The sequence below is a fragment of the Trachemys scripta genome, chromosome 5 (genome assembly GCF_013100865.1).
Source record: "Trachemys scripta elegans isolate TJP31775 chromosome 5, CAS_Tse_1.0, whole genome shotgun sequence".
In the NCBI taxonomy this organism is placed as follows: domain Eukaryota; kingdom Metazoa; phylum Chordata; order Testudines; family Emydidae; genus Trachemys; species Trachemys scripta.
In genome coordinates, this window is record NC_048302.1 from 79038076 (window position 1) to 79047945 (window position 9870).

The following is a 9870-nucleotide window of genomic DNA, read 5'->3' on the forward strand; positions in this document are numbered from 1 at the left end:
CTGATAGAAAGATATGTACAGCTGCTTGCGCCCCCCCCCCCAGATGTTAATACATACTCTGGGTTAAATTAATAAGTAAAAAGTGATTTTATTAAATATAAAAAGTAAGATTTAAGTGGTTCCAAGTGAGAACAGACAGAACAAAGTGAATTGACAAGCAAAATAAAATAAAACACGCAAGTCTAAACCTAATACAGTAAGAAAGTGATTACAGATGAAATCTCACCCTCAGATGTTTCAATAAGCTTCTATCACAGACTGGACGCCTTCCTAGTCTGGGCACAATCCTTTCCCCTGGTACAGCCCTTGTTCCAGATCAGGTGGTAGCTAAGGGATTTCTCATGATTGCAGCCAATTTGTTCTGTTCCACACACTTATATATCTTTTGCACAAAGTGGGAATCCTTTGTCCCTCTCTGGGTTGCCACCCCTCCTTCTAAATGGAAAAGCACGAGGTTAAAGATGGATTTCACTTCAGGTGACATGATCACATGTCACTGTAAAATTTCATTACTCACTTGCCAGCACACAGGTATACAGGAAGACTTACAAGTAAACAGAGCCATCTACAGTCAATTGTCCTGGTTAATGGGAGTCATCAAGATTTCAAACCACCATTAATGGCACACAATTTGCATAATTACAGTAGGACCTCAGAATTATATTTCATCTTTCTAGTTTCAGATACAAGAATGATACATACAAATAGGATGACCACACTCAGTAGGTTATAAGCTTTGTAATGATACCTTACAAGAGACCTTTTACATGAAGCATATTTCAGTTACATTATATTCACACTCATTAGTATATTTTCAGACATTCATATAGAGTGCAACATCACAGAGAGTATGCTTATAAAATTTGCCAATAACACAACCACTGGGAGGGGTTGCTAGTGCTTTGGAGGACAGGATGAGACCTCAAAACAACCTTGACAAATTAAAGTATTGGTCAAAAAAAAAAAAAACAACAAAAAACCCCAAGATAAAATTCAGTAAAGACAAGTGCAAAGTTCTTTTCACTTAGGAAGGAAAGTCAGTTGCAAAGTGGGGAATAACTAGCTAGGTGGAAGGACTATTGAAAAGGGTTGTGGGTTATAGGCATCACAAAACTGAATACAAATCAGAAATGTGATGCAGTTGCAAAAAAGTCTAATATTCTGGGTTGTATTAACAGGAGTGTTGTAAGACAGACACCAGAGGTAATTATCCTGCTCTACTATACTGGTGAGGCCTCAGCTGGAGTACTGTGTCCTGTTCTGGGCACCACACTTTAGGAAAGATGTGGACAAATTGGAGAGAGAGTCTAGAAGAGATCAACAAATAACAGGTTTATAAAAACCTGACCTATGAGGAAAAGTTTAAAAACTGGGTATGTTTAGTCTGAGAAAAGACAACTGAGGGGGACCTGAAAACAGTCTTAAAATATGTTAAGGGCCATTATAAAGAGGACAGTGATCAACTGTTCTCCATGTCCACTGAAGGTAGGACAAGTAGTAATGGGCTTAATCTGCAGCAAAGGAAATTTAGGTTAAGTACTAGGAAAAACTTTCCAACTTTCAAGATAGTTAAGATCTGGAATAGGCTTCCAAGGAAGGTTATGGAATCTGTCATTAGAAGATAAGAACAAGTTGGACAAAAAACACCTGCCTCAGTGCTGGGGGCTGGACTCTATGGCTAGGTCTACACTACCCGCCTGAATCGGCGGGTAGAAATCAATCTCTTGGGGATCAAATTATCGCGTCTCGTCGGGACGCAACAATCGATCCCCGAATCGATGCTCTTACTCCACCAGCAGAGGTGGGAGTAAGCGCCGTCGACGGGGAGCCGCGGAGGTCAATTTTGCCGCCGCCCTCACAGCGGGGTAAGTCGGCTCCAATAGATCGAATTCAGCTATGCTATTTGCGTAGCTGAATTTGCGTATATTAAATCGACCCCCCCTGTAGTGAAGACCTGCCCTATGACCTCTTGAGAGTTACCTTCCAGGCCTACATTTCTGAGATTCTCTAAAAGCGCGTAAGATTTAGGATCACAAATCACATTGAGCATCTCCCCCCTTAAGCATGTGCTGAAGTATTTAAGCAGGTGCTTCATTCCCATTGACTTCATATTTCTCCAAATCCTAAATATTCTGGGTGCTCTCCTTGGGGATATGCAACATAAGCTTATTTTAAGATAAATTGCTAGTTACGGAATTCACTTCTGTGTGTCTGGAGTCTAAAATCTACACAGCTAACAAAGCATTGGGACCCAAAATAGCATTGAAGCGTTAAGTACAATGAAAAAAGACCTGTGCCTCTACTATTACAGCTATTGCTGCTAATTCAGAACTATTAATCAAAAATTACAGCTGGAACAGGCCTAAGTCGTCATTTAGTTCCCCCTTTTACCAGTTTCTGATTGTCCTTTGTAGCCTGCTCTGCAGTGCCCTATCCAACTCATTTTTAAATCATTCAGGAAATGATGCTTCCATGTCCTTTGGCAGATTATTTCCCAGTCCAATAGATCAAGAGAATTGTTGCGCTATTCTGGCTAAATTTCTTGTTTTCTCCATTTCTCCTCCTAGGTCTACTGCCTTGGGCCATGCTTAATTTCTCTTCCTTAGTTGTTTGATAACACAATGGCAAATGTATGAAAATGCACATTTAGTGAAGTAAGGAATTTATGAACTACAATAATGATTAGTTAGGGCAATATTAAGTGAAAACATAGGTTTTCTGAACAAGGATAAAGGTCATAAAAATGCATCTTCCTGAGTTTGTGGTCTTGTGTAAAGCAGAAAGACTAAACGTTTACAGTGACATTGGGTAAGTCCCTTAACTTACAGAGAGGACTCTGAGAAAAGAGTTGCATAGCTGTACCTTGTACCCACATTGAGTTCAGGAGTCTCAGACTTCTCCATAAAGCAAAGTGGACCACAGTTTAGTAGAGAAAGTCTGATGGCTACTTCTTCCTTAACATCCCTATGGCAATTACTTCTATAGAAAAGTATTAGAGAAATATTTATGCAACGCTGTCTTTCATGTTATGTAGTAGCTATAGATAGAGAAGATCCATAAACATGTAATCAGACAAGTTTCCATGGACCACCAGCAAGCGTGCCACAGACCAGAGTTTGGGAATCTCTGTTTTAGGGTTGTGACGTAATTTGAGATTAGAATAAGATTATGGCTGTTTAGGAATGTTGGATCAAATTTATCCCTAGTGTAAGTCCATTAGCTTCAGTGGAGTTACAACAGGGGTGAAGTTGGCCCATTGTTTCCATATGTGTATTTGAAAAACGGAGTTACTACCACTCAGAGCAGAAATGTAAAGTTGCATCTCTCTTGGACATAAATATTTGTCAGGTAAGAGAACAAACAAGAGTTTACAGGGAAAATCTGCACAGATAAGAAGATACAACTAAGGGCCTAACTACTGAAAGAACTGACACATTAAGGAAATCCAAGCTAGTGTTTTTAGCTCCAAACTATAGGACTTCAAGCACAGTTGAGGAATGTGTAAAGATAAATACTAAATAGGTTGAGACCATCATGAGACAATCTGAAGATGGAAACAGGGAACTAAGGGCCTGATCTAAAGCCCCTGGAAATCAATGGAAAGACTCCCATTGACTTAGATAGGCTTTAGAGCAGGCCCTAAAAGAGCTAGCATACTTAGAACTTGGGGGGAAGAGGGGGACTGTAGTAACCCCGGGGAGGGGCTCGTCCCTTTCTGGGGCGCCTGGGAGCCAGGCCGCCCCGCTACAAAGCTAATAACAGTTCAGAGCCCAGGCCCTTAGGCAGGGACTGAGCACACAATTAACAGTTCAGGGCTCAGGCCCTTAAGCAGGGGCTGAGCACCCAACTAACAGCCCTGGCCCTGGATCAGGGCGGGGCAGCAAACAAATAGTCTGTCAAAAACAACAAGGAGTCTGGTGGCACCTTAAAGACTAACAGATTTATTTGGGCATAAGCTTTTGTGAGTAAAAACCTCACTTCTTCGGATGCAAATAGTCTGTCAGCGGCCCAGGCCTTGTAGCAGGGGCTGGGTCAGTTCGGGTTAGCCCAGGCCCTAGGTCAGGGTGGGGCAGCAAACAAATAGTCTGTCAGAGGCCCAGGCCCCTTGGACAAGGAGGAGAGACTGCCACTCGGCTCGGGGTGGCAGGGGGGAAACAGAGGCCCACCCACTCCACTGTGTTCCAGTCCGGGGCCCTATCCGCAGCAGTCCGTCTGCCGCGCAGTCAGTGGGGATCCTGACCGCAACACACTGACATGGATTCAGGGTCTGCTATCCCCGGGCCACTTCCCATCTCCTCCTCCATGGGTACCTGTTCCTCCTGAGTTTCATCTGCTGGGTCGCAGATCATGGGCTCTTCCGGGCCCCGAGCACCAGGTAGGTCTGTCGCTCCCTCCGGGCCCTCGGCGGGGGGAAGCTCAGACCGCTCCTCAGGATACCGGGCCCTCGGCAGGCTCAGCCAGTCCCCCTCAGGGTACCGGGCTCTCGGCAGGCTCGACCAGTCCCCCTCAGGGTACCGGGCTCTCGGCAGGCTCAGGCCCGCGGGAGCTCGGGCACCAGCGTCTGTCCTCTCCCGCTGCCGGCCAGCTACTGAGCGCTGTGGCTTGGCCTTTATACTACCTGTCCCGCCCCTTGACTTCCGGGGGGCGAGGACAGGCGGTGGCTCCGCCCACTCTGGCGGCTGTTCTGGCTCGCCCCTTCCAGGAGCGCCTGGGAGCCAGGCCGCCCCGCTACACAGCCCCCCCCTCAAGGCTGGCTCCTGGGTACCGGGGCCAGACCCTTCCATACCTCCTAGGCGGGAAAGGAAGTCGGCGTTCGCGTGGTCTCTCCCAGCCCAATGGCAAACGGTGAAAGCATAAGGTTGCAGCGCTAAGTACCACCGCTGTAGCCGCATATTATGGTCCTTCATGCGGGCCAACCACTGGAGAGCAGAGTGGTCCGGTGACCAAGATGAAAGGGGCTCCTAGGAGATAGTAACGCAGGGCGTCACAAGCCCACTTCGTGGCTAGGGCTTCCTTTTCCACCACCGCATAGTTCTTCTCTCGGGGGAAGAGCTTCCGACTGATGTAGAGGACCAGATGCTCTTCGCCGCCAACCTCTTGGGAGAGGACTGCCCCGAGACCCACCTCCAAAGCCTCGATTTGCAGGACAAAGGCCTGCTTGAAATCGGGGCTATATAAGACTGGCTCTTGACAGAGGCTTGTTTTGAAGGTTTGAAAGGCTTCGTCACACTCATGGGTCCAGACCACTTGCTGGGGGCTTTCCTTCGTCAAGAGTCCCGTCAAGGGGGCTGCGATGGCCGCAAAGTGGGGAATGAAGTGTTGATAATACCCCGCCAGCCCGAGAAACTAGCGTACTTGCCGTTTCGTGGTGGGCGGGGGGCAGGTCGCAATGGCCTGCACCTTGTCCACCAGTGGTTTCACCTGTCCATGTCCGATAGCATATCCCAGATACTTGGTTTCTTGTCGGCCGATGCAACACTTCTTCGGGTTGGCTGTTAACCTGGCGGCCCGCAAGGACCTCAGGACGGCTGCGACCTGCTCTAGATGGTTTTCCCACCGCGGGCTGTAAATGACTACGTCATCCAAATAGGCCGCCGCGTAGTTTTGGTGGGGTTGGAGGAGGCAGTCCATCAGGCGCTGAAACGTGGCCGGGGCCCCGTGGAGGCCGAAGGGCATTCGGGTAAACTGGTATAGGCCCGTAGGGGTGGCGAACGCAGTTTTCTCCCAGGAAGTAGGATCCAGGGGGATTTGCCAATACCCCTTGCTGAGGTCCAGGGTCGTGATGTAACGAGCTCCTCCTAACCGGGCCAACAGCTCGTCTATCTGGGGCATGGGGTAGGCATCGAACTTGGAGATGGCATTCACACGCCTAAAGTCGATGCAGAACCGTTGGGAGCCGTCTGGCTTTGGTACCAACACGACTGGGCTTCGCCACTCGCTGTGCGATGGTTCAGTCACCCCCAGGTCCAGTATAGCCCGTACCTCCTCATCCACGGCGCATCTCCGGTGATATGGCAGAGGCCTGGTCGCGCCGCGAATCACCATCCCCGGCTCCGTTTGGATCCTATGGTACACCAGGGAGGTGGCTCCCGGTTGGGCGGTGAAGGTGTGATGGAAGGCTCGTAGGAGGCACCGGGTTTGTTTGAGTTGTTCCTCTGTCAGGGTCTCCCCAAGTTGGGGCTCCTCAGGGTCCCAGGTATGGGCTACCTGGGGCCCTAGCTCGGGCTCTGGTGGGTAGGGGTTAATCAAAAAGAAGCTCACACACCTGGCGGAGCAACCGCGAAGTAAAGTTTGTCCCTTGATCCGTGAGGATCTCGCGGGGTAGGCCGACATGGGCAAAAATCTTCACCAGCTCATCGGCGATGGTGCGGGCTGTAATGTTCCGGAGGGGAATTGCCTCGGGGAACCAGGTAGCATAGTCTAACATCACCAAGATGTATTGAAACCCTGCACTGCTCTTGGGAAGGGGTCCCACCAGGTCCATGGCCACACACTCGAAGGGTGTCTCAATCAGGGGCATCGGGACCAACGGGGCCTTGGGAGTCCGTGCCGGGGCGGCCAACTGGCAGTGCGGGCAGGAATTACAGTAATTCTTCACCTCTTGGTACACCCCCGGCCAGAAGAAGCGTCCCAAAATCCGGGCCAGGGTTTTCTCGTGACCGAGATATCCAGCCGCGGGGACGTCGTGGGCCAACTTCATGACGGACTGTCGATGACGCCGGGGAACGAGGAGTTGGGTCCGGGTCTCCCCCGTGTAGAGGTCCCGCTCAACCCGATACAGGCGGTCCTGCCGCAACTCAAAGTGTGGCCACTGGGCCGCTCGACCGGGGTCGAGGACTGTCCCGTCCGTCACGGCCAATTGTTCGTATATTCGCTGAAGTGTGGGGTCGGCCCGTTGGTCCCGGCAGAAGTCCGTGGTGGGCGAGGGATCTGTCGCCGCCCCTGGGGGAGCATCCTCTGGTTCTCCGACCGAGCTGGTTGGCTCGGGGGTTTCTCTCTCCTCTCCTTCGCTCTCGGGGGCCTCCCCTTCTAAGGCTGGCATGGCCCGCGGGTCGTCTCCTGCGTGGCGGCGGAGGATTGCTGGAAACTCCGGCCAGTCCCGGCCCAGGATCACGGGGTATGCCAGTCGTGGGGCAAGTCCCACCACCCTTGATCGGGTGACCCCCTCGATCATCAGTTGGGCCCGGGTACTCCGTATGTCCCCATGAATGCACTGCAGGCGAATTTCACCCAATCGGACGTCAGCCGGGGGACCGAGGCGTCAGCGGACTAGTGTCTGTCTGCAGCCCGAGTCGAGGAGGGCCACCGTCGGGTATCCTTCAATGACCACTGGCATGGTGATCTTAGCAGCTTGGAAAGGACGGGCCCGAGCCTCCCCTGCACAGACCCGACCAAAGGTACACTCCAGCCCCGGGCAATCCCACTGGAGATGGCCGTACTCCCCGCAGGAGAAACAGGGCCCCAGGGTTGCCCATCCCGTCTGGGGCCGAACCCCAGGGTGAGGTCCCGGCGGACTTCAGTGGTCTTTTCGCCCTATGGGGGTCGGGATCCGAGCGGGTCGCCCGGGTGCCACCAGGGCACGAGTCCAACCCTCAGTTTCCTGAGAGGAAATCCGTAAATCCGCTCGAGCGGGTGCCCCTTTCTTCTCGGGGGTAGGGCGCTCCGCCCCTGGTGGGGCCACTCGGAGTCCCGGGCCTATCAGCGTGTCAGCCGTGAGGAAGTCCTCCATTAGTGACACGGTGGCGGCCAGGGTCGCTGGTGGAGGACCCAGGCCTGTCCCCGGGGTGGAAGAACATGGGTGAACTGCTCTAGCAGCACCTGTTCCATTACCTCTTCCGATGTTCAGTGCTCGGGCTGTAACCACCGCTTGCAGGTTTCCCGGAGTTCCTGGGCCACCTGGCGGGGTCGGGGCCCCGTGGGGTAGGTCAGACTTCTAAACCGCTGGCGGAAAGTCTCGGGACTCACATCCAGGGCGTCCAGAATGGCAGCCTTTACTTGGCGGTAGTCTTGGGCGGCTTCCCCTGACAGGCCTCGGTAGACCATCTGCGCCGTCCCAGTCAGGTACGGGGCCAATATGGAAGCCCATAGCTCCGGAGCCCAACCGGCGACGACGGCCACCCGCTCGAAGGTGACGAGAAAGGCTTCAGAGTCATCGCCGGGTACCATTTTCGTCAGCCGGATCGGGGGGCTGGGCCGCGTAGTCCCAGCTGCACCTCCCGGCTGTGCCTCTCCGGGTCGGACTAGCGCCGCTGCGAGCCGCTGGAAATCCTGCTGCTGCGTGACCAGGTCTTGCACGAGCTGGTTCCGTTGAGTTCCAAGCTGCTCCATGAGCTGCTGCTGCTGTTGCAGCTGTGCGGCCTGCTGCTCCTTTTGCTGTTGCAACTGGGCCGCCTGCTGCCGCTCCTGGGTTTCTGTCACCAAGGCCAAGAGCTGGGACAGATCCATCTCTCGGGAGGGGGATCTTTCTCCCCCGGCTCCTCTCTCCCCGGAGTCGAGAGTTCACGCCCACATCCTGGGCGGCTGTCTCCTGCCTGGCTTGCCATGTGTAGTAACCCCGGGGTGGAGCTCGTCCCTTCCTGGGGCGCCTGGGAGCCAGGCCGCCCCGCTACAAAGCTAATAACAGTTCAGAGCCCAGGAGGGGGAGAGGTGAAGCAATCATCCCAGAGAATTGGGGGTGGGGGGTTGGATTGTGCTGCACATTCACCCTAAAACCGCAGGCCCTCCTTTTAAATGGCCAACCCAACGGGCTTTGCTTGGTATGGGAAAGGAGGGCGCTGCTATTATCCCTTGCATGTTATGAAGGTTGAAGAAGCCGAAACCCTTTGCCTTACCATGGCTTCCTGCAAGCCAAATTCTGTTGATCAGCCGAGCGTGTGTGATGTCTCACACCAAACCGGCAGGCATTCAATGTAAGAGGCAAAATGCAACCTTGTAGTAAAAGCAGTTGTGCTATGTAATGTGAATTATTTGATTCAGTGTGAAATAGTCTTCCCTTTGTTCTCTAAAATGTATCTTTTTAAATACTACTTTCCCTTTTTTTTCCTCCCACAGCTGCAAATGTTTCTACACTCCCCCTATCATCTCTGTCCCAGAGGCTAGCACAGATTAGAAGGCGAAAAAAACCGCACTCGCAATGAGATGTTCTCAGAGCTCATGCAGTCCTCTCACACTGAAAAAGCTCAGCAGAATGCGTGGAGGCAAACAATGGCAGAGTCCAGGAAAGCGTTAAATGAACGCGATGAGAGGAGGCAGGATGCAATGCTGAGGCTAATGGGGGAGCAAACTGACATGTTCGGGCATCTGGTGGAGCTGCAGGAAAGGCAGCAGGAGCACAGACCGCCGCTGGAGCCCCTGTATAACTGCCTGCTCTCTTCCCCAAGTTCCATATCCTCCTCACCCAGACGCCCAAGAATGGGGACTACCGGCACCCAGCCACTCCACACCAAAAGATTGCCCAAGAACAGAAGGCTGGCATTCAATAAGTTTTGAACTGTAGCGTGGCCTTGTCCTTCCCTCCTTCCCTCATCCACCACTCCACCCGGTGCTTCCCTCCTCACCCACCCCTCCCAGGCTACCTTGCGAGTTTTCCCACTATTTGTATGATGAATTCATAAAGAATGCATGATTTTGAAACAATAATTACTTTATTGCCTCTGAAAGCAATGATCGAAGGGGGGAGGTCGGTTGGCTTACAGGGAAGTAGAGTCAACCAAGGGGATGGATTTTCATCAAGGATAAACAAAGAGAACTGTCACACCGTAGCCTGGCCAGCCATGAAACTGGTTTTCAAAGCTTCTCTGATGTGCAGCATGCCCTGCTGTGGTTTTCTAACTGCCCTGGTGTCTGGCTGCGTATAATTGGCCATCAGGC